General features: G+C 43.7%; 1 long non-coding RNA gene across 1 annotated transcript in view; it reads right to left on the bottom strand.

Annotated features, from left to right (window-relative positions):
• Window positions 1-373: 373 nt before the first annotated feature.
• Window positions 374-25,102, bottom strand: part of LOC141982791 (uncharacterized) — a 39,274-nt gene continuing 14,545 nt past the window's right edge. The window contains exons 2-3 of the long non-coding RNA XR_012638221.1: window positions 1,896-1,982; window positions 374-691 (exon numbers count right to left, since the gene is read on the bottom strand). This is a non-coding gene — a long non-coding RNA (uncharacterized LOC141982791). The remainder of the gene's footprint in view (window positions 692-1,895; window positions 1,983-25,102) is intronic.

Below are 25,102 nucleotides of genomic sequence, written 5' to 3'. Positions count from 1 at the left end.
ACTATGTAAATCCAGAGTAACTTATTGAAATCAATAGTTAAGTTTTTTATCCGTGTAATTATGAACAGAATTTGGCTCTTAATGCTTAACAATTTCATTTGTTGTTCATTTGTTTTTTCTGTGGGGGGAGGGAATGTAAAATTTGGGGCCTTAAATTAGTTGACAGGATCCCTCTAGTACAGTTAACATTGAAGAGGGTCTCCTCCTAGACATTGGCATTAGCACTTCAGTGAGGACAATGGGGATGGAAGGCAGTGCCCATTTCTTTGCTACTGAAGTGGTCTGGCTGGAGACTTTTTTGCATGGCTTAGTTAACAATACATGTGGTTACTGTGGGAAGATTCATAATTTATATAATCATGTCTGCCCCTTTTTTGAAACTTACTGAGCTATTTACTTCATTCATACCCTGAGGCACTGAGTTCTGCGCATTACAAAATTATTGTCTTGTCTCTGTTTTTAATTTGTTGCCTTTTCATTCCATTGAGTACCCCTTTTGTTTTTGTACTATAGGACTGCTGGTTTGGCCTTCACTATGGCATTCGTTATTTTACATATCTTAATATTTTATAGTCTTCTGCTATTTGAGGTAAATGGCCAGCATCAATACAACTCTTGTACGTTTCTCTGTTCTCATTCCACCCATATATAACTCTAATCATGTCGATTGCTCTTCTCTGGAGTTCTACTTCTGCAAAAAAAAAGAAAAAAAATCCAGATCAAGGAGCAAAAGATTCAGTCAGCAAGGATTGATTGAAAAAAAAAAGTATTTTAAATTAACAACAATGCTTTAGAGTTAATATAGCACCTTACATCTTCAAATCATTTTACAGTTTAACTGATGGACTAACTAGTGCCCCCTAGTGGTGACTATCATGTGATCTATTGTGAAACTTACTAAAGGCAGCACATGGCTACTTTGCTGTATCCAAAATTCATGTACAGTAAAGACATTCTTAAGGCTGGTCTGGGGCCTTTTCAGACAGATTGTTCTGACTGTTATAGTAACTTTACTGGCAAAACAAAGTATACATTATACAAGTGTTGTCAAAGTTAATAAATCAAGTATCTCCATCTAGGAACAGATTTTGCATTGGTTGTACAGTTTTATTGTGTACCTCCATCTTCCATTGCTTGTCTGATTTGGTGGAAAATGATTCAATACAGGTTTTTCTTTTAAGTAGCAAATCTTTTTACTCTATCATGAGGAGTAAATTTCTTGTACCTTGAAGCTTGGGCAGTGATGAGAGAAATTTTCTCATACAATGTGAGAATAATAGCAGAGATTGGAGTTATTTGGTTTATAGCATGCCTTGTATTTCCCGGTTTCTATTTCCAGGTTGTGAGCATTGGTTTTTATACCCGAGAAGAGTCTATCTTTGTTTTCTCTAATTTGCTGCATCAAGTTGTCCTTCTAGAGAAAATTCTGTGCAGGGGGCTGGAGTACTCTAGCTTAAGTTTTTAATCTTTTTCTCCCAGTAAGTATACTACCTATTTTAAGTGTGATCTAGTGTCTTCACATTTATACCTGTTTTGAAGGTGGGTTTTTTTTTCTTTGTTTTGTTTTTTTTTAAACCATGGAGTTGATATTAATGTTAAGACCTTGAAGTGGTGACATTTAGGAGTGTATCTTGTTCAAGCTCTTTAAGGAATAGCTGGCATAGCTGGGCTAGGATCTTCTAGTCCTGACATCTTGGTTTTAAGATTTCCTTGTTAATTTGGGCTTTCAAGAGGGAATTGAGGAGGTTGAGATAGATTCATGAGATGCTTGAGGGAGCTCCTTGGAACCTCTTAAAATTTTGCACCAAGTGGAAGGGGAGGTTTGGATTTTTTTTTTTAATTTTTATTAAAGCTTAAATTCTACAGAAGTTGAAGGCATTGGTCTGTCCACTTACCAGAGGAAGCTTCCTACTCAGCAGCAGCAAATTGGAAAGTTGCCCTTGTTGCATAGGAAGTTCTGAAGCTACTCATGCAAAGTAGTCCTGTTGAAACCAATGGGAATATTCACATAACGAAGGATTACTCCTAGGAGTATGGGTTAACGGTATCAGGCCAGAATAAGTATAATCATTTCCAGCAATCTGCATTTAGTGGAAGTCGGTTTGTTTGACCAGTGGTGCTGCCCCTTCCTTAGCTATGATTAGGAGAAAACATTTTTCTTGAAATGGGAAAATAAATGAACAGAGTTTCATGGCTCGCCCCTCCCCTCTGCAGCCACATACACACTTGGAACGTGGGGTTTAATTCCAGGCTAAGGGAAAACATTTGGGGCGGAAGTCTCTTGTTAAAATCTTGGCAGCATATTACAGACAATGAAATACAAAGATGTTACAATTAGCCCACTGAAACAGCAATTTGCTTTGCTCGTGTACAGTATGTTCTATATTTTTATTTGCTATATAATTATTCATTTTACTTGAACTTACTGCAGTCAATGCTGAATATTATACACGTTTACATATGGGGTATATCCACATTTGAGCATTTGCCTGACACACAGCCCACTTCTTCATCGAGTCTGGGATTTCACTGTCTCATGAAAGGAACGAGCAAATTAGCTACAGACCAGCAAATGGATAATAAATGTCTGAGAAAAATGTTACTGTCAAAAGGAAGTTCATCAAAACACAGCTGGCAAGAGTGGAAAATAAAAATAAAGAAACATCTGTATTGGGTTACAGTGTTGCAGGAAAGCAAAAAGGGAAAAAGTAGCCTTTGCACTAAAGGCACTTTCGGTTAATCCAAGCTCTTCTGTTTCTTCCGGGCTTATACTTTCTTAGATCCAAAGACTCAAAGAACCCTCCATCTTCTTACTGCCTTCTTATTAGTAACCACAAATCAGTGCGCACACAGTCCCATTTTCTGTGTACAAATACGAAGGCTTCGCGACAGAAAAAAAGTGCAACACTACAGGTGTACACTTAGATGTCACTTTTTTGTCAACTTTGGACTTCGTATGTTGCTGCAGTGCTCCCCAGACAAGTTTACCAGAGTGGTCTCTGCAGACTCATCCTCTTCTGAAAGAGATGTCTTTGGTCACTTTTATATAAATTCATTTAAGACGATTGAGCCAAAAACTGATGGCCTTATTCAAAATAAAAAATTTTTTAAAAAGGATTCTTCAAACTGTGACTGACTGAAAACTTAAAGAAGTTTCTACTTCAACCTTTGTCTTCCACATGATTCCTAATATGCCCATCACTATGGTACGGTATCTGAGTGCAGTAAAAATCATAGTGTACACAAAGATATATTTCTCTTTCTTCCTGTCTGCAGGGACTGTACTGTGTGGTTCCCGCTCCCTTTTTTTATTTTTTTGGGTTTGTGTTATTGAGGGAAGGCTAAGCCAAAGAAGTGGCTTTTAGGCAGTTGGCTCTGTAAGTTGTGGTTTGTGGTCATTCTGGTCTCTTCTACAAGTGAGTGCAGATATGTAGGTCAGTCACCAAAAAAGCTCTGGAGAAATCTGTCTCCTGCATATGCAAGTCTCACTCTTGAGGATGGCAAACTTGTAAAGCAAATTTAGGTTTGTTGATTAAGAAAATGACTTAAATTAGAATTTCTTGAAAAATTATTCTGAGCAAAGAATCCGCATAGGAGCTCTCAGATGAAGGCTTGGAGTGGCCAGAGTTTTAGACAAAATATTGGATTTTAATTTCTATCACCCTTATCGGTAGAGAGCTTTTCCAGATAGAAGATTCAGTTTCTGCCAAATTGAAATTTTCCATGGGAAATTTTGATTTTTTTTGAGTGTGTGTGTGCTAGACTTATTTTTCTAGCAAAATAAAAAATTTCCCATGGAAAATTTCAGTTTGGCAGAAATTGAATTTTCTGTTGGAAAATCATTCCAACAGAAAATTCCTGACCAGGTCCTGAAATATTCTTTTCCCCACACAACACACAATTATCCTGTGGAACTCATTGCCACAGTGTAGCATAGTAGCCAAGGTTTAGCAGGATTCAAAAAGAGATTAGACATTTATTATATGTAGGGCATGTAGCACTGCCTAACACTTCCCATTATTAAGACTTGGAGCCAGTGAAGATGTGGTACATGGGGTCTGATTTGCAGAAGTGCTGAGCACTCAAAGCTACAACTGATGTCAGCAGTAACTGAGCTTTGAACATATGAAGTGCTATATACTGCTAAGAACTCTGACAAATCAGGTCCTAGGCATCTCCAAAATTAATGGAGATTTTTTTAAACTAATTTCTCTCTGCCTCGGTTCCCCACCTGTAAAATGGGTATAATACCACCCTTAGTTCACATGGGTGTTGTGGAAATAGATATTAAAGTGATGAGCACCATAAAAAAGCCCATGAGGAAATTGCTGATTCTGTCTACAAAGAAGGGTTTGAGTAGTGTGCAGTAAATAACACACATTGAACATTGTTGTAGTTAAAAATATTACACAAAGGGGCCCGAATTAAGGGTGCACAGATAACGTTAGTTTGGCATTTCCTAACTTTTGAGTGCTTCACTTTGCAACGTTAATAGTGTTCTAATTGTTTATATCACACACACAAAAACTACATTAAAAGAGCATCCAGAGTTATAATAGTAAATATTAAAAAAAAAAAAAAGAAGGATTTTAGAAAGGCTCATGCTTCAGGGTTAAGTCAACTCTAACTAATGGGGGTTAGGAAGAAACTTTCTGTGGGGACCGGTTATCCCAAGACTGCCTACTGGAGGGTCTTTAGCACCTTTCTGCAAAGCAGCTGGTCCTGGCCACTGTCTGTGACAGAATACTGGACTAGGTGGACCACAGGTCTGATACGTCATGGCAATGCCTATGTTACTTTTGGATACCAAGCACTGCATCCAGCAGTACGGTTTGCGGTGTCAGGATCTAAATTAAACCTTAATTGGTATCTCTTCCCTGCTTGATGAATTAAGTCTTGCTGTATCTCAAATGGCAAAGAGAATGGGCATTTTTTTCAGAAAAACAGTTTCCTGATATCTGGGGATAATCAGAGAAAGGTTTAAATATTATTTATTAATGCTTGCATTTGTAATGCTCAGAGCTGATGTATCCATAGTTTTCCGTACAAAGCTCTGAATTATTTTGGATGGCAATAAGTATGTTTCCTTAGCCTGTGAATAGGAGATTTTTGAACTGTACAATTCTACCATTCTAGGAACAAGAAGTTGAAGAGGATCCTCTGGTTGCACTGTTTGAGGGCAGTGGTGATGATGATGCACCTAGAGGGCCTGATCAGTGTTGAAAGCACTGTTGTGCAAGGCACTGTATGTACACATAATTAAGAGTCTCTGCTCCAAAGATATTCCCATCTTAGCGTATGATGAGAGACAACAGATGGCTCTTACAAACAAGTGGGAGTCTAGGGTTGGAGAAGCTAAGACAAAGTAACAGCAAAATGACTGTATTTGACGCAGCAGTCACAGCGCAGCAACTGTGATTTAACAAAAAGTGTATACCTCCCTCTCTCATGGGTAACGCTACGTGAACCTGCTCTGCCTCATCAGGTTTATTATTCATCTATTTTCTCCAATTCACAGAATGTGACCTTCAGACCATGTGATTATGCTATGGTTGCCATCCACAGATGCAAAGCTGGTCATGTTGGACCAAATCCTGGTTCCACTTAATTCAATGACAAATTTACTTGATTTAAAGAAAAGGAGGACTTGTGGCACCTTAGAGACTAACCAATTTATTTGAGCATGAGCTTTCGTGAGCTACAGCTCACTTCATCGAATGCATACTGTGGAAATTGCAGAAGACATTATATACACAGACACCATGAAACAATACCTCCTCCCACCCCACTCTCCTGCTGGTAATAGCTTATCTAAAGTGATCATCAAGTTGGGCCATTTCCAGCACAAATCCAGGTTTTCTCACCCTCCGCCCCCCCACAGACAAACTCACTCTCTTGCTGGTAATAGCCCATCCAAAGTGACCACTCTCTTCACAATGTGTATGATAATCAAGGTGGGCCATTTCCTGCAGAAATCCAGGTTCTCTCACCCCCTCACCCCCCTCCAAAAACCACACACACAAACTCACTCTCCTGCTGGTAATAGCCTATCCAAAGTGACCACTCTCCTTACAACCTGCATGAAAATCAAGGTGGGCCATTTCCAGCACAAATCCAGGTTTTCTCACTCCCCCACCCCCATACCCACACAAACTCACTCTCCTGCTGGTAATAGCTCATCCGAAGTGACCACTCCCCCTACAATGTGCATGATAATCAAGGTGGGCCATTTCCAGCACAAATCTAGGTTTTCTCACACACTCCCCCCCCCCCACACACACACAAACTGACTCTCCTGCTGGCAATAGCTCATCCAAACTGACCACTCTCCCCACACTGTGCATGACAATCAAGGTGGGCCACTTCCAGCATAAATCCAAGTTTAACCAGAACGTCTGGGGGGGGGGAAGGAAAAAACAAGGGGAAATAGGCTACCTTGCATAATGACTTAGCCACTCCCAGTCTCTATTTAAGCCTAAATTAATAGTATCCAATTTGCAAATGAATTCCAATTCAGCAGTTTCTCGCTGGACTCTGGATTTGAAGTTTTTTTGTTGTAAGATAGCGACCTTCATGTCTCTGATTGCGTGACCAGAGAGATTGAAGTGTTCTCCGACTGGTTTATGAATGTTATAATTCTTGACATCTGATTTGTGTCCATTTATTCTTTTACGTAGAGACTGTCCAGTTTGACCAATGTACATGGCAGAGGGGCATTGCTGGCACATGATGGCATATATCACATTGGTGGATGTGCAGGTGAACGAGCCTCTGATAGTGTGGCTGATGTTATTAGGCCCTGTGATGGTGTCCTCTGAATAGATATGTGGGCACAGTTGGCAACGGGCTTTGTTGCAAGGATAGGTTCCTGGGTTAGTGGTTCTGTTGTGTGGTATGTGGTTGTTGGTGAGTATTCGCTTCAGGTTGGGGGGTTGTCTGTAGGCAAGGACTGGCCTGTCTCCCAAGATTTGTGAGAGTGTTGGGTCATCCTTCAGGATAGGTTGTAGATCCTTAATAATGCGTTGGAGGGGTTTTAGTTGGGGGCTGAAGGTGACGGCTAGTGGCATTCTGTTATTTTCTTTGTTAGGCCTGTCCTGTAGTAGGTGACTTCTGGGAACTCTTCTGGCTCTATCAATCTGTTTCTTCACTTCACAGGTGGGTATTGTAGTTGTAAGACTGCTTGATAGAGATCTTGTAGGTGTTTGTCTCTGTCTGAGGGATTGGAGCAAATGCGGTTGTATCGCAGAGCTTGGCTGTAGACGATGGATCGTGTGGTGTGGTCAGGGTGAAAGCTGGAGGCATGTAGGTAGGAATAGCGGTCAGTAGGTTTCCGGTATAGGGTGGTGTTTATGTGACCATTGTTTATTAGCACTGTAGTGTCCAGGAAGTGGATCTCTTGTGTGGACTGGACCAGGCTGAGGTTGATGGTGGGATGGAAATTGTTGAAATCATGGTGGAATTCCTCACGGGCTTCTTTTCCATGGGTCCAGATGATGAAGATGTCATCAATATAGCGCAAGTAGAGTAGGGGCGTTAGGGGACGAGAGCTGAGGAAGCATTGTTCTAAATCAGCCATAAAAATGTTGGCATACTGTGGGGCCATGCGGGTACCCATAGCAGTGCCGCTGATCTGAAGGTATACATTGTCCCCAAATGTAAAATAGTTATGGGTAAGGACAAAGTCACAAAGTTCAGCCACCAGGTTAGCCGTGACAAGAACACTATCCCCGAAAATGTCACGGGGGAGTGTGTGAGAAAACCTAGATTTGTGCTGGAAATGGCCCACCTTGATTATCATGCACATTGTAGGGGGAGTGGTCACTTCGGATGAGCTATTACCAGCAGGAGAGTGAGTTTGTGTGGGTATGGGGGTGGGGGAGTGAGAACACCTGGATTTGTGCTGGAAATGGCCCACTTTGATTTTCATGCAGGTTGTAAGGAGAGTGGTCACTTTGGATAGGCTATTACCAGCAGGAGAGTGAGTTTGTGTGTGTGGTTTTTGGAGGGGGGTGAGGGGGTGAGAGAACCTGGATTTCTGCAGGAAATGGCCCACCTTGATTATCATACACATTGTGAAGAGAGTGGTCACTTTGGATGGGCTATTACCAGCAAGAGAGTGAGTTTGTCTGTGGGGGGGCGGAGGGTGAGAAAACCTGGATTTGTGCTGGAAATGGCCCAACTTGATGATCACTTTAGATAAGCTATTACCAGCAGGAGAGCGGGGTGGGAGGAGGTATTGTTTCATGGTGTCTGTGTATATAATAATGTCTTCTGCAATTTCCACAGTATGCATCCGATGAAGTGAGCTGTAGCTCACGAAAGCTCATGCTCAAATAAATTGGTTAGTCTCTCAGGTGCCACAAGTCCTCCTTTTCTTTTTGCGAATACAGACTAACACGGCTGTTACTCTGAAACCTTACTTGATTTAGTTTGTAAATAAATGGTGAAATTTTGGCTTCACTGAAGTCAAGGGCAAAACTCCCATTGACTTCAGTGGAGCTAGGAATTCACCCTTAGCGTTTCTAATGTTTCCTCTCCTTCCCTCTTCTCTTCTTTTACACCACAAACTGTGGACTGATGTGGTCTAGTGCAGGCGGACAGACTGTATGCTATTTGTTAAAAATGTATCAATAAAACTAGCACCAAAACCATTCAAACAAAATCGAAGCCCAAGAAGGTTTTAAAATAAATGAAAAAGTGGCATTAAAACACCTGTTAATATGGAATCTAACTGCTGCTGATGGTAGGAACAATTTTTCCCTACCTTTGTCCTCCACAAACCGAATGACTCCAAGGCAGCCCCACGTTCCTCCTTCCCCCAATGTGTCTGTAGCTTTAAAAGCCAAAATGTAGTGCCGATAGTGGAAATGAGGCTGGCATTGGTGTCTCTGAGAGCGTAGTGTTAGAAGGAAAACGCCTGGAGTGCCTTTGTGAATGCCATAGCAAGGTTAAGCCACTCATGCCAGTTTATTAAAAGTGATATTTTTTCCATCTGCTACAATTTTTTAAAAATGCATTGTGCAGTACGTTAGAAAAATATTGGGGTTTACTGTTAAGTCACACAATTTTGCTCAAGGTTTTTCTTTTCTTTTGCATGAAAAACTCAGTCTGACCTAAAAATCTGAACCCTGCAGATGCTCAGCGCTTGTTCTCTTTTATTTATAAGATGCACACTAACTGCGTTTTTAGGTTTTAGAATAAAAAAAAATCAGTTATGCTTTTGTTCACTAAGCCTCTATTCTTTCCACCTGGCCACTGTCATGCCTGTTGGTAAAATGTTTATTTCTGCTCTGTAGCTAGGTGGGTTCTAGCCTCTAGCAGGCCTGGGCAGCACATGCAGATTAAAGCTCTCTTTACTGCTGCCAGCATTGTTTGTGTGTTAGGGCATTATTAAAAAAGCATTAAGTTTGTTTATTAAATAACAGGTCACAGTACCTGTGGGTGATAGTTTTATTTTGGTCCTATGCTGAATCCTTCCTGAATAGACATTCCATGGTTCCTGGCCAGAAAATGGATGAAGGGAGGTTTGCGGGGGGGAGAAACAAAAACTTGTTTTGTAAAATAGGAAGGGAGCAGGTTGTGATGGGTTCCCCCTGGGGTGCCACCTGGAACTGAGGTAGCACTGAGCCCCCCTGACCCACCAGCCAGGGCTCCCTTTTACACTCTACTGCTGTGACAAGCTGCCAAGCCCTCCAGGCTTCCTCCTGTACTTTCACCAGCATACGTACTGGTAGGGACACACCCAGCTGCAGTTACATGCAGGCTCTCTGAACAGCCCCTGCATGGGAAGGCTACAGCTAGGGCAACTACCAGCTCCTCAGGCACGAAGCCCCTCTGGAGTATAAACCCAAAATTATACCGTCTTGTGCTGCACAGGGAACTGTACAGCATAAGCTCATAAAATTCGTCTCCTCCCTCAATGTGGAGAGGAATATGCAACAGCTTTTGCCCCTGAGTTATGATACCACACGCTGGCTTAGATAAAGCAAAAACAAGTTTATTAACTACAAAAGAGAGATTTTTTAAGTGATTATAAGTAATAGCAAACAGATCAAAGCAGATTACCTAGCAAATAAACAAAAACCGTAAACTTAATATACTAAACAGATTGGATATTGTGACAAAGTTCCTCCTCTGCCTTGGTGGGTCCTGCACTTACTGGCAGATTTGCTTGCCTCAGAGATTCACAGCAGCCCTCAGTTTGGGCACCTTTTGCTAGTGGCTCAAACCTGCCATTCACTCACCTAACCTCATCACTGGCCAGCATGGGGAAAATGAAGAACAATCCCCGCAGTCTCTGATGATCCACCTAGTGGGTCGGGGGACAGGCCAGGGACCTTCCCCTCTGGTGGGACCCACAGTCCAGTTCAACGCCTCCTGTATCCAATAGGGAGTTGGGGCTTGGGGGTGGAACCCAGGCCCGCCCTCTACTCTGGGTTCCAGCCCAGGGCCCTGTGGATCACAGCTGTCTACAGTGTTTCAGGTAACACCTGTGTGACAGCTACTGTGAGAAAGTAAATGCTACCCCTCTAAAGAGATACTTCATGAGTAAACTCTATGAAGGGAACTTTGTGGAGTTTTGCTTCCTTGTAGCCTCCTTCTTTGAGGTGTGGGAATCTGGCTTGAATTCTATTAGGAACAAACCTAAGGACAAACCTAAGGACAAGTTGAGTAATGAAACATACATCTTTGCTTACAGGATACAAAACAGTCAGGAAATCATGACTTTTCTTTTCAAATTGTAAAACAAAACAAAAAGAAGATGAACTTGTGTTAACAGACTGTTTAGGTCACTAAAGATTTAGGGTTGTAGACATTGTAAAAATGCAATTTATTTGCATCTTTTCTTCAGTATAGTAATCTGGAGGAAAGGCAGTTGGATTTATTCACTGTTAGGAGTTTTTCAAAGACAAAGTTTGAAGGTATGTAAGTGTGACTGTGTACTGGCCCTTCACTGGCCTCTGTTGGAGGCATCACTGCCTTGACACACCGACCCAAAGGGAAAGTATCACCTGGTAAAGAAGGGCAGTAAATGTAGACCTTCAAGCACTTCCTAGAGAGGTCACTCAGGTTCTGGTACTGGAAGAACCACCAAAACTTGGTCCTCCAGGGGGTTAGAAAGGCTGGGAGGAGGCAACAGTCAATCAGGTGAGACCATAGAATCATAGAATATCAGGGTTGGAAGGGACCTCAGGAGGTCATCTAGTCCAACCCCCTGCTCAAATCAGGACCAATCCCCAACTAAATCATCAGGTGAGATAAGAAGGCTTTCCTGCTTCTTCTAAGGGAGAGTGCTGGTTGAAGCTAGGGTTGCCAGTTTTGGTTGGATGTATTCCTGGAGGTTTCATCACATGACAATCTTTAATTAAAGATTAATCTTCAATTCCTGGAGACTCCAGGACAATTCCAGAGGGTTGGCAACTCTGGCTGAAGGTGGGGCAGGAGAGGAGCATAGTGGTCTTGACCAAAAACACCCAGGCCAGGTCAGGGCCTAAAAACCCAGTTGCACCTTCAGTTAAAGTGTGCAGCAAACTGTAATGTGGTGTGAGCAGTTTAAAAGCCCAGGTGGCCATTTTGAGTTGAATTTCAATTAACTATTACAGGACTAGCAAGGGGCATGCAGCATGAGATGCTTGCCAGGAGCCAGGCAGTGATAGTAAGTAACAAATGACTCATTCCACTCTCAGATGATGCTAGTTTTCCTTGATTATAACAAAATGTCCCCCAACATTAGGACAACTGGACCATTTTATTTTGGACTAGTCATGAAATACAGTCACTGAGTTTTAGACTGAATGAGTAATGTTGCTGGGTAACAATTATTTCAGAGTGATTCATGATACTGCCCTATGCAAGACGGCTTCTCTGAGAAGTGTAGGTTTTGTAGCATTTCTGAAGCAAACTTATCACAAGTATACTTGTGGCTATGCTGCCAACACCAGCAGCTTGTGCTCTCACTCCCAGGATCAGATCGCCAGCTGGTATAAAGTGGCATAGCTCTGTTGCAGTCAATGCAATAATGTCAGTTGACCCCAACTGAAGATCTGGTGCAGTATGTTTTTGAAGTTCAAGTGCTGCTGGCAGTGTGACTACCATTTCTCTCAGCTTGAATATGTGGGCATCTCCTGATAATACGTAACACTCTTTTTAGTTAAAGTCACCTGAATGCAGAATGGTTTTTAGTTTGACGTATTTGAATTTTCATCCTGATTTTCCATATTAGAAATGTTCTTAAAAATTTAAGAAGTCACTGCAAGTGCCCTCCTAGTATTATAACAAGGCAGAATTTTTTTCTTTGGTTATGTATATTTCTCATCTCAACATCAAATAAATAATATGAAGTAAAGCATTTAGATGACATAAATCCAGTTGTACAGGGTCCCACAATTATTGTGTCTAAAATAGGTGCACCAAGTCCTTTTTATAATGTTAAAAAGGTTTGGGAAAAAATCCTAGAATTTTTCTGATGCAATATATTTAAATATTCCGTGTAACAACTATGCTGGTATAAAACCGCTGTTTTAATTCAGAGTCTAGATTGATGCTTAGTTCACAGTCAAATATTTGACAATAAGTCTTTTGTTGCTTCACGGGAGCTCCAACAGCATCAGTCTTTCTAGCCACCAGCTTCTGGTATGAATGGTGCTTCTCTCTTTGGTTGTCTCAGAGCTGCATACTGCAGCCCACATACTCCATCATGTCCTTCATGCCCAAACCAAAAGAAAAACTATTCCCTGCAGCAAATCTGGCTGAGAGCTGTTACAATATGTAAGATTTTATAAGGTGCTTGAGCAGCTCCTTGCAGTCTGTGAATGTAAGCCACAATCATGACTGAAAACGGTTACTGTTCACTAGAGGAGGGAGCCATACTGCGCTCATATTATTCAGAAGTTACTGTGACCCCTTTTGACTTGAGCACTTAGGCAAAAATTCAGTGTCTTGGGCGTTGTTTCCGTTAAGAGGAGAAATTGGTGATGGAATCAAGCATTTCTTTGGTGCAATCCTGTTTATTTACAAAGAATGTACAAAGTTCTGTTTCCCTCAGTACAGCAGGAATCAAATAAAAAGAGAGAGAGAGAGAGAGCAGCATGTCTTTGCTTGTAGCTCAAAGCCCTTTTCCAGCCAGCACTCAGCCTAAAAGCTCTCTCTCTCAGCTTTTTCTGGGGGCCATGGTTCTGTGGCTGTGACCTGGGCTTTCTGATTTGTCTTTCTCTGTGTCTGTGGTGTTTCTCTCTCACATCCCCACATGTCTACCAAAGGAATACCCAGAGAAACACCCCTGCCCTATGCCTTGCACAGGTCTTTGTTTTGGGTGGAGGTGCCTATTGTTTCAGCTACCTGATTCCATACAATGGCTTCTTACAAGTATCTTCAATGAAGTGCTTTGGTTATGCCCAACTCATGACGAACCCCTCTCTTCCTTCAAATCCCTCCTCATGATCCACTTCTACTGTTATTCCTGAAGAGACTGCTAACTGATAATGGTTAGGTGGAGGCCTACTGAGGTTTGTGTTTATTTATTTCACCATTCATATAAGCTAAAAGTGTTGAAATTATCAATTTGTACACATAGCTAGCCTATGTAACAGCCTGTTCTTATTGCTGGAATCCTTATCCTCCTTTTTCCCTCCCACTTTTGTTTGTTATACCCACTTGTAGGTCATCTTTCATTTGATTACAAGATCTTTGGGATGGGGGCTGTATCTTCTTTTGGGTTTTATTGTGCCCAACCCAATGGAGCTCTGTTTCTGATTGGGACTCTTTGGGCACTACCATAATACAACTGCTAAATAATATGTTCATGAGTGAAAGAGTTTATAAATACTAGGTCTGGAGGAAAACAAGAACACTGTTTGGTACTACTGCCTAGCAATCAGGTGGCATGGCTGTGGCAGGCATTAGACTGGTATTAGTGATGGCCTAAATAAAATCTGTGAAAGAGTTGTATAGGGTTAAATCCTGTCCCCACTGGAGTCTGTGGGAGTTCAATGGGGCCAGGATTTCACCCATTATCTTTGTTGAAGCATTGGCACATATGATATATTTTTAATAAAGTATGAATATAGAGTCTGTCAACATTAAGTCATCCTGGGAAAATAAACATTTCACATCATTCTCATTAACTTAATGATGTTACTGAAGGTTTGACATCATAATGTTGTCTTGTCAGTGCTATGATTCTCCACTTTAAGAGATCCATAAATTAAGGTGTTAATCCTGCTAACCCTAACTTCCTTTAAGTCAAAAGGACTGCTCAAGAAAATAGGGACTACTTTCTGCTGTTTGCAGGATTGTGCCTTAAAGAGGCACAGTCATCCTGAGGCAGTTTGTAGAGACTGCCAATTGGGTCATTCCTTACGCTAAATTATATAAATGTTTTAAATAGAATTTGAAACCATATGAGTCAGATGATAGTGGAAAGAGGCATTCTGACGAAGTTGTCTTGTTTTCTAGACTCTGTGGCAAGCACCTTATGAGGAAGAAACTGGTTCTTCACCTCAGCTGAATATGTACATAGGCAGTGAAATTACTGCCTATTACCCTCTGTGGGTTTATTCATGCAGCAGGAATGTGTGACGTTTAGTCTGAATAGAGCCTTTCAATGTAATAAATGTTCTTAATACAGCAAAGATTTATATTCTAAGTCTATTTTAATGTGCCTTGTTAACAATTATTTTCCTATTTTTAATAGAGCTACACTGTCCATATTAAAATGTATGCATTTTCAGTTGCTTATAACTTTGCCAAACTAACTGTGCAAGTTGAAATTTTCTATGCCAGGAGTCTGCCTGAAGCTGAATTTTTCTGGAAAATTTCAGCCGAAATGGTAATGCTATTTCTGAGAACAAGGATGGGAAAATATCTTTTGTCCTTTTTAAAAAAATTCTTGAACCTTTTCTTTGAACTGCTCTAATGGCCACACGCGTCCAAGGAGGCCCTTGAAATTTGGCAGGGGGATGGGGGGATAGCTTTTGTGTCGGGTCTTTGTCCCTGGGGAAATCTGTCCACATGTGGCCAAGTTATAAAGCTTTGAAAAATCCAAGTTTGCACATGCTCAGTAGGTACTTCTTCAATGTTATCTCTGAGGATAAAATCTAAAATCTCTGAGGAGTCGAAGTGTGCTCCTGCCTCTCAGAGCCTCTAGTGCTGACCAGACTATGCAGGTTTCATCCCCACAGAGAGAATGAGCATGCTTCAGCCCAGGGCTACAGGGGTGAAACCAAATTTTCCCTGGAATGGCTGCTCTGGTGGGGCTGGACATCAGAACTTAACCCATGGAGCCTGTCTCTCCTGTGCTGTCACTGACCCTTGTGGCACCTGGGCAGCATGGAGGAGGAGGCAGTCTAATTTGAATGCAGTGGGGCCTGAATCTAGATGGGGGAGGTACAGGAGTAGATTGGGACAAGGAGTCTGGTGATACTGGGACTGGAGAGTGGGAGAGAGGGACTGGGACTGGTTTGGCAAAGAGACTGGGAGATGGGGGGTGGGGAAGTGGAGGCTGGGACTAGGAGTTGAGTAGGTGTTTGAATGGTTGGGACTGGTTGGGTGAGGAGACTGGAAGTGGAAGCCAGTGACGGAAATGGTGCTGCAGGGGGCACTGAGATTGGTTGAGGAGTCTGGGAGGGAGACTACGACTGGGAGCCAATGGAAGGGGGAGGAAAGAGACAAATTGGATGAGGACTCGGGAGGTTGAGCTGGGACAGGGACTGGCTGTGGGGAGGAGGAGAGACTGTGGACTGAGTGGAGAAGAAGACTGGGATGGGAATGAGAGTCCTGGGGAGTGGAGACTGGGACAGGACAGGTGTCGACCTACAAACCCCTCATGCCAACTGATAAGGTGGGTTACAAAAATATCCTGATCGTGGCACATACATTCTAGTTCACCAAAGGGGGACTTGTGAGGTCTCTAATAAAAGCTTGTATCATACTGATCCTCATAATTGTGATGTTTAAGAAGTTGTGTATATGTATTGACAATATGTTTTAAAGTCTGTCGCCAATCCAAAGAGAAAAACAGGTTTCTTCCAGACAGGAGGTAAGATGTGTATCTTTCTGTCAAATGTACATTAAACATTATAAGCGAACACTACGGAAGCCCCATTCACATATGGAGTCAACAGGAAAGGAGCACACAGGGGAAAAAAACAAGCCATAGGGGTTAGCCTTGCTCTGTGCAAGGCCAATGAACTTTGGGGTGGGGTATATGTCAGAGACAAAGAAGGCACCTCTTTATCCTACACCTAGGAGGTAATCGTGCAGTGTGATTACATTAATGAGGACAGGATCTCAGCCAGGTTGGCTGAAAACGCTGCCAGATAAGAACTTTAACAGACTACTGTCTGGAGCATTAAGTTTAATCTCTCGAAAGTGTGCATGGATTTTGTTTTATATATAACTCTTCTATTTCCATTATTATCTTCTTATCCTACCTCACTATCTCTTAAATCTTGATCTTTGATAATAACCTTATGATTGTTTTCAGTATACATTATCTCAGCACAGTGGTGCTATATCAGGACCTGGTTCTGAGTTGAATCAAACAAGCTGTTCCCGTAGGACAGCAGACCCAGTATTGCTGTGAGTGGTCAGTGGATAAGAGGCTGAACACTGTAGAGAAGTGCTTCAAAGGGGCTCAGGGACTGGGGTGCACCCATTTATTGTTAACCTGCATGGCAAAATCAGGGCTGGCATAGCCCAGAGGAGAATGGGTGGCTAACAGACTGGAGATGTCAGGGAGCTGACACTCAGTTATGCACAAGCAGGTCTTCCTCTTGTTGGAGGCGGGGGGGTAACAAGATGATTCACTGTCCTGGGTAGCCTGAGAACCATTATAGTAGGAAAGAAGAATGGGACTGGAGCAAGGATCTTGGAGGAGAAGGAAGAGGCTGGATTGAGACAGGGACACGTTGGAGACTAGAGTATGGAACAGAGGGGGTCAAGCTTGCAGGGAACAGGGAGTTGAGCTTCAGTCCACAGAGCACACTCCCCATGAGAGCCTGGAATAGAATCACAGAGTATTAGGGTTGAAAGGGACCTCAGGAGGTCATCTAGTCCAACCCCCTGCTCAAAGCAGGACCAATCCCCAACTAAATCATCCCTGCCAGGGCTTTGTCAAGCCTGACCTTAAAAACTTCAAAGGAAGGAGATTCCATCACCTCCCTAGGTAACGCATTTGAGTGCTTCACCACCCTCCTAGTGAAAAAGTTTTTTCCTAACATCCAACCTAAACCTCCCCCACTACAAGTTGAGACCATTACTCCACATTCTGTCATCTGCTACCACTGAGAACAGTCGAGATCCATCCTCTTTGGAGCCCCGTTTCAGGTAGTTGAAGGCTGCTATGAAATCCCCCCTCATTCTTCTCTTCTGCAGACTGAACAATCCCAGTTCCCTCAGCCTCTCTTCATAAGTCATGTGTTCCAGTCCCCTAATCATTTTTGTTCCCCTCTGCTGGACGCTTTCCAATTTTTTTCACATCCTTCTTGCAGCGTGGGACCCAAAACTGGACACAGTACTCCAGATGAGGCCTCACCAATGTCGAATAGTGGGGAACAATCACGTCCCTCGATCTGCTGGCAATGCCCCTACTTACACATGCCAAAATGCCATTGGCCTTCTTGGCAACAAGGGCACACTATTGACTCATATCCAGCTTCTCGTCCACTGTAACGCCTAGGTCCTTTTCTGCAGAACGGCTGCCTAGCCATTCGGTCCCTAGTCTGTAGCGGTGCATGGGATTGTTCCGTCCTAAGTGCAGGACTCTGCACTTGTCCTTATTGAACCTCATCAGATTTCAGATGGCCCAATCCTCTCATTTGTCTAGGTCCCTCTGTATCCTATCCCTACCCTCCAGCGTATCTACCTCTCCCCCCAGTTTAGTGTCATCGGCAAACTTGCTGAGGGTGCAATCCACGCCATTAATGAAGATATTGAACAAAACTGGCCCCAGGACCGATCCTTAGGGCACTCCGCTTGACTGGCTGCCAACTAGACATGAAGCCATTGATCACTACCTGTTGAGCCCGATGATCTATCCACCTTATAGTCCATTCATCCAGCCCATACTTCTTTAACTTGCTGGCAAGAATACTGTGGGAGCCCGTGTCAAAAGCTTTGCTAAAGTCAAGGAATAACACATCCACTGCTTTCCCCTCATCCACAGAGCCAGTTATCTCGTCCTAGAAGGCAATTAGATTAATCAGGCATGACTTGCCCTTGGTGAATCCATGCTGACTGTTCCTGATCACTTTCCTCTCCTCTAAGTGCTTCAGAATTGATTCCTTGAGGACCTGCTCCATGATTTTCCAAAGTGAGGTGAGACTGACTGGCCTGTAGTTCCCCGGTTCCTCCTTCTTCCCTTTTTTAAAGATGGGCACTACATTAGCCTTTTTCCAGTCGTCCGGGACTTCCCCCGATTGCCATGAGTTTTCAAAGATAATGGCCAATGGCTCTGCAATCACATCCGCCAACTCCTTTAGCACTCTCGGATTCAGCGCATCTGGCCCCATGGACTTGTGCTCATCCAGCTTTTCTAAATGGTCCCGAAGCACTTCTTTCTCCACAGAGGGCTGGTCACCTCCTCCCCATGCTGTGCTGCCCAGTGCAGTAGTCTGGGAGCTGACCTCGTTCGTGAAGACGGAGGCAAAAAAAGCATTGAGCACATTAGCTTTTTTCTACATCCTCTGTCACTGCCTCCCTCATTCAGTAAGGGGCCCATACTTTCCTTGACTTTCTTCTTGTTGCTAACATACCTGAAGAAACCCTTCTTGTTGCTCTTAACATCTCTTGCTAGCTGCAACTCCAAGTGTGATTTGACCTTCCTGATTTCACTCCTGCATGCCTGAGCAATATTTTTATACTCCTCCCTGGTCATCTGTCCAATCTTCCACTTCTTGTAAGCTTCTTTTTTGTGTTTAAGATCAGCAAGGATTTCACTGTTAAGCCAAGCTGGTCACCTGCCATATTTACAAAAAGAAAAGGAGTACTTGTGGCACCTTAGAGACTAACCAATTTATTTGAGCATGAGCTTTCGTGAGCTACAGCTCACTTCATCGGATGCATACTGTGGAAATTGCAGAAGACATTATATACACAGACACCATGAAACAATACCTCCTCCCACCCCACTCTCCTGCTGGTAATAGCTTATCTAAAGTGATCATCAAGTTGGGCCATTTCCAGCACAAATCCAGGTTTTCTCACCCTCCGCCCCCCCACAGACAAACTCACTCTCTTGCTGGTAATAGCCCATCCAAAGTGACCACTCTCTTCACAATGTGTATGATAATCAAGGTGGGCCATTTCCTGCAGAAATCCAGGTTCTCTCACCCCCTCACCCCCCTCCAAAAACCACACACACAAACTCACTCTCCTGCTGGTAATAGCCTATCCAAAGTGACCACTCTCCTTACAACCTGCATGAAAATCAAGGTGGGCCATTTCCAGCACAAATACAGGTTTTCTCACTCCCCCACCCCCATACACACACAAACTCACTCTCCTGCTGGCAATAGCTCATCCAAACTGACCACTCTCCCCACAATGTGCATGACAATCAAGGTGGGCCACTTCCAGCATAAATCCAAGTTTAACCCCTTGTTTTTTCCTACCCCCCCCCCAGACGTTCTGGTTATACTTGGATTTATGCTGGAAGTGGTCCACCTTGATTGTCTTTGCCCTGCCTATCCTTCCTGAACAGTTTATATCCATCCGTGACAGTACTCCAGTCATGTGAGTTATCCCACCAAGTCTCTGTTATTCCAATCACATCATAATTCCTTGACTGTGCCAGGACTTCCAGTTCTCCCTGCTTGTTTCCCAGGCTTCTTGCATTTGTGTATAGGCACTTGAGATAACTCGCTGATCATCCCTTTTTCTCAGTATGAGGCAGGAGCCCTCCCCTCTTGCACTTTCCTGCTTGTGCTTCCTCCCAGTATCCCACTTCCCCACTTACTTCAGGGCTTTGGTCTCCTTCCCCCAGTGAACCTAGTTTAAAGCCCTCCTCACTAGGTTAGCTAGCCTGCTTGCGAAGATGCTCTTCCCTCTCTTCATTAGGTGGAGCCCGTCTCTGCCTGGCACTCCTCTTTCTTGGAACACCATCCCATGGTCAAAGAATCCAAAGCCTTATCCAAATAGAAACCAAGATTCTTGAGTCTTGCTATTCCTCTGCTGGTAATGTGTGTGACCCATCCCCTTCTATGTGCTGGTCCACAAAGAGAACGATACCCAACCACTGCTTTCACTAACTCTGTTAGCTCAAGCGGCAGAGGTCTGTGTGCTGAATCTGTGTTCCAACCCTGTTGATGACCCACGTGCGTGACTGTGATGGGGTGGAGTAGGCCCAAAAGCTCCCTTGCTGGAGGCCTCAAGGTTCCACCATATCCATCCCAGGAAAGGAGCAGTGGAGAGGTCCTGCAAGTGGCCTAGAGTGGTTGCGAGGAAGCAATCAATCAGAGGGGCTGCTGGATTGGCCAGTCAGGGCCAGGAGCTGGAGCTGGCAAAGAAAGGACCGTGTGCCTGGTTGAAAGAGCAGCAGGATCAAAGACAGTCTGCTGGCTGGGACTGGGAGAGCGAGAGGCTTCTGGCTGCTAGGACTGAGCCTAAGACAGTTTTCTGGCAGGGACCAGGGAACATTGGGGGAGCTGCTGGCTGGCTGTAGGTACTGAGCCCAGGGAGGGCTGCAGAAAGATAGTGTCTCCAGGGAGGAAGCCCTGGAGATATGGGCCTATACCAGGGCTGGGACTACTTACTGAAAGTATGCAAATACACCCAGCCAGAAGGAGCGCTTGTGAGAGGTGGATGCTGACCACATTACAGTGACAATCTGATGCTATGTGATGAAATTTCTTGTTTTTCAGTTTGCTTTGTTTGAAAACCTACAGAATTACTTACACATGCATGCACACAAACTATTTTAAAAGAACATTATTACACTGGCAAAGTCAAATACTCAAAAGTTAGGAAATGCCAGAATCAAGACATTAAGAATTTGTGTATGCATTATGATACAGTCTTCAATTACATGACCACATACTGTTTTTTTTCCACAGAGCTATGTATATCATAAAAACAAGGCAGCATTTATAATTAGGCTGCCTTCTTTTTATGGGTGTTTGATTACATTTTTCTGAATGCCACTTTTGTTTAAAAACAAATAGGAAAAAAAAAACATTCAGAGCATGGGCAAGGTTGTATTTTCAGAGGATCCAGAGTTAAAAATGGGGAAAACATATTGAAAACACATCCTATAACTGTTAAATATCAGCAAAACTGTCTGAAATTAAATAGTGAGAGGAGTACAGCAGTCAGCCAAAGACTTTTCAGCTAACGTTCTACCACTATGGTGGAAGGGGACCATGGAGCAGCATGGCATCATTTTAAAAAAAAAGTTAGTCAGAATGATTTCAGTAACTATGTAACAAATATGCGTCCAGACCTGAATCCTGCCCTGACACAATGGCATGATTGTGATTCTATATGCAGGGCAGAAGTCTGCACCCCCGGTGTACCATAAAGAAAACTTCCATGGGGACTCCCAGCACAGCTGGGCGCTGTAGATCTTTGGGAGTGGGGACAGAAATAGGACCAGAAGGGATGTGTGGTACAAGGGCCACTGATACTTCTGTAGCCTTTAGGCTGGAGTAGTAGCAGCGCCCAGCCTGGGCAGGGAGAGGATTTCTCTCTCCTTGCCTTTACACAGAGCTTCAGATCCCAGCCTAACTCATCCAGTTCCTTGGGCTGGATTGGGCGGGGAGGGGGCAGGATCTAAGGCTAGATGAGTTATATGGCATCAACGATAATTGGTCCAGTTTTGCTCTTGGTTACACTAAGGTAAATTCCATTAAAGTGAATGAGTCAAATTAATCCCTGGTTTAACTTCACTGAAGTCAATACAGTTTACACCAGGGATGAATTTGACTTATTGGAGTTACTGAGCATTGACCACACCAGTGTACTTCAGAGCAGAATTGGATCCATAACAATTAAACTTGAGTTACACTATGATATGCAGTTTTTAATAAAGCAGTATTTAGTGTATCCCAAAATCTAATAACGCCTGTGACAGGGTACTGGGCAAAGGGTTGCAAATTCAGCCCTCTGCTGTGCCCGCTCCTCATTAGAGGAACAAATTAGAGCGGGTTGGAGGTAACTTGGCCCTAACTGGGGAGGTGGAGACAGCTGCTACCTAATTAGCCTGGGGCTACGTAAAAGCCTCAGGGGATGGAAGCCAGCCAGGGGAGAGCAGGAGGAAAGGGAAAAAGCAGGGAATGGAAGCAGGGAGGTAGCTCTCCCCGCCCGCCCGCAAACGGTGAAGGGTTACTTGTATGGTGAAACAGTGGTGGGAACGAGCCTGAGAAAAAAGCGCACCAGTGGTTACTAAACCCAGGGTCTCCGAGTGACTTTGTGAACCTAGCAGAGGCAGAAGCCAAGGGGAGTCCTGCCACACTCTGCTAGACACTTAAGTAATCAAACACTTTTCCTGTAGACTGTAGATCAAAGCACATGATATTCTGTATCTTAGAAAACCAGGACAGTCCATATTGCTCTTCTTCCCCTATTTCTACATCGAGAGAGATCAGCCAACTGGTCTCTTGAACAATATGGTATTTGCTTTTTTTTTTTTTAATTTAAAGGCACAGTACTTGTGAGAAGCTTTTATCATCTCCTCTGGGCAGATCCTGATCTTAAAACCATATTGTGCCTTAACAGCATAGGTGGTGAGTTTTAAAGGCCAGGGGAGGCTAAGCCCAGGGGCGGCCGCCGAATTGCCGCTGTGGGACACAGACTGCCGCCCCATTCTAATTGTCGCCCCAAGCACCTGCTTGGAAAGCTGGTGCCTGGAGCCGGCCCTGACTAAGCCTCTCCAAACAGCTGCCAACCCACTACCTTTGAGAGTGCAGACACCTGGGCTATTGCTCCACCTGGGCTGTGCCCCAAAGTCCCACTCCCACTCTTCCCCGTGGCCCTGCCCTCGCTCTGCCCCTTCCCATCCCCACTCCGCCCCCTTCCCCAGGGACTCCACCACCTGCCGAGTCGCTCCTCTCCTTCCCCCTCACAGCAGAGAAGAGGAGCAAGGATGAGCGGCCAGTGGCGGGGGGGGGGGAGCTGAGTGGGAGGGGGGCTTGGGTTGGCGTGTGGGAGGAGCATGGGCAGGGCCTCGGGTGGGGGAGGCTAAGCAGGGGTGGGCGTCGGGGTGAAGCCACGGTCCAGGGCAGGCACCGGGGGAGCTTCTGATGCTCATGCCAGCCTCCCCAAATGCCCGAGCCATGCGCCACCCTTGCTTAACTGTATATAACATTTCTTCTTCATAAAATGTTCTCCAATCTTAAAGGCTGTTTTTATGGTAGATGAATGCATTGACCATTCTTTATATATATAAAATTGCCTCTATCCATCACTAAATTCCATTTGCTTTTCCTGTTATGAATCTAACTCTGCATTTCACTGTACAGAGAAGTTTGAGTGTCTGTCAGACTTCATAATGAACATACAATTACTAGGTAATACTGAAAAAAAGTCAAGTGATTATAGGTATTACAGGTAGCAACACCTATCGTTAAGCTTCCTTGAAACTTCCCGTTATAAAACTCTGTTTTCAGTTGAGGGGCACATGGGCAGAAGTTAGGGGGAAGGAACAGGAATAGAAGGGAGGAGGGAAATGACAGGAATAGAGGAGGGGACAGGAGTCAGGGGCAGAGAGACTGGGGCAGGAGCTGAGGAGGAGGGGATAAGGACTGAAGGGTCTGTAACCATTGGAGAACACTTCCCTACAGAACCTGGAATTGAACCCAGGAGTCCTGAGACTCAAAAGGTCTTTGCTGTCTAGGAAATAGCGATGAAACCTACTGGTAAAGTGTCTGTCTCCTTCCTCCCTCCCCAGTGGCTGGTTTACATATTCTTTGACAAACTGTTGTTGTTATCAGTTACTCCATTAGCTCGGGTGGCGGAAGACTGTGCTGTGGATCTAAACATCCTAACCCTGCTGATGACCCAAGTTGGGGATTATTGTGATTCCAGATGATGAAATTTGTTTTTCCAGCTTGCTTTTTAAACCATTTAGGAAATTACATCCCAAAAAATGATGAAAAGGTTGCAAAGTCAAGCCCTCAAAAATTAGGAAATGCCAGAGTAAAGTTGCATGTGTACCCTTAATTCAGCTCCCATATGATAGTCTTTAATTGCATGATTACATGGTTTCATTACATCCTATCAGTCTACAGTAATTCAGTCTGGTCAGTCTGGTTTTCCGAGGTGACGAGATACCTGACGGGGTTAGTAGTTTGTAGCTGTAGTTCCCATTCGCCCTCCCGTTCTTTTTTTTTTTTTTTCTATTAGTGTGAATTATGTGCACTTTGGCAGTGGCAGGAATAGGCCATTGCCAGAAGTTTGTGCAAAAGCTGGTAACACCATGCACACACACAAAGAAAACATCACAGAGCCCCAATCCTGCATTAAAGTTCATGTAAGCAGACCCTGACACTTGCGTGGAATACCACTGAAGTTAACGGCTCAGTGCAGGTAACAGGTGTGTTTCTGTGCAGAGCCAGTTGCAGGATTAGGGACTCAAAAATGGTAACTGCATCACAAGAGTCAGAGAACACTGATGATGAGTTGTTTACCTTACAGATATGCAGGACAGTCGGAGCAGAAATTACCAGACACTGTACAACTATTTTGGACTCAAAGTTTCCCAAACTGGAAGCTAAAATGGATAATACATTGGGAGAAATAAGCACTGCAATAGCAGTATTAAGGTTGCTGGCTCAGAGATGAAAACAGATCACTACCCTGGAAGATTGGTCAAAAGAGACAGATAATCAGCAGAGTAAATAAAAGTATTGCCTGACAAACTGCGAGACCTTGAGAACCATGGCAGGAGGAAAAATCTAATCGAGATTGGACTTTGAGAAAGAATGGAAGGAAAGAAATCTGTATCCTCCTCCAAACAATGAATTCCTGCTGGGTTTAAAATGGAAGTGAAAAATGGCCACACTAAAAGTGAGTGGACACACAGAATTGGATTATTGCCCTCAGGGGAGATTGAGAGACTCAGAAGAGCTATTTATATTCCATAGTCATGGAGACCACTAAAGAACCCGAA

The sequence above is a fragment of the Natator depressus genome, chromosome 2 (genome assembly GCF_965152275.1).
Source record: "Natator depressus isolate rNatDep1 chromosome 2, rNatDep2.hap1, whole genome shotgun sequence".
NCBI lineage: Eukaryota > Metazoa > Chordata > Testudines > Cheloniidae > Natator > Natator depressus.
This window is presented reverse-complemented; position numbering and strand designations above follow the sequence as displayed.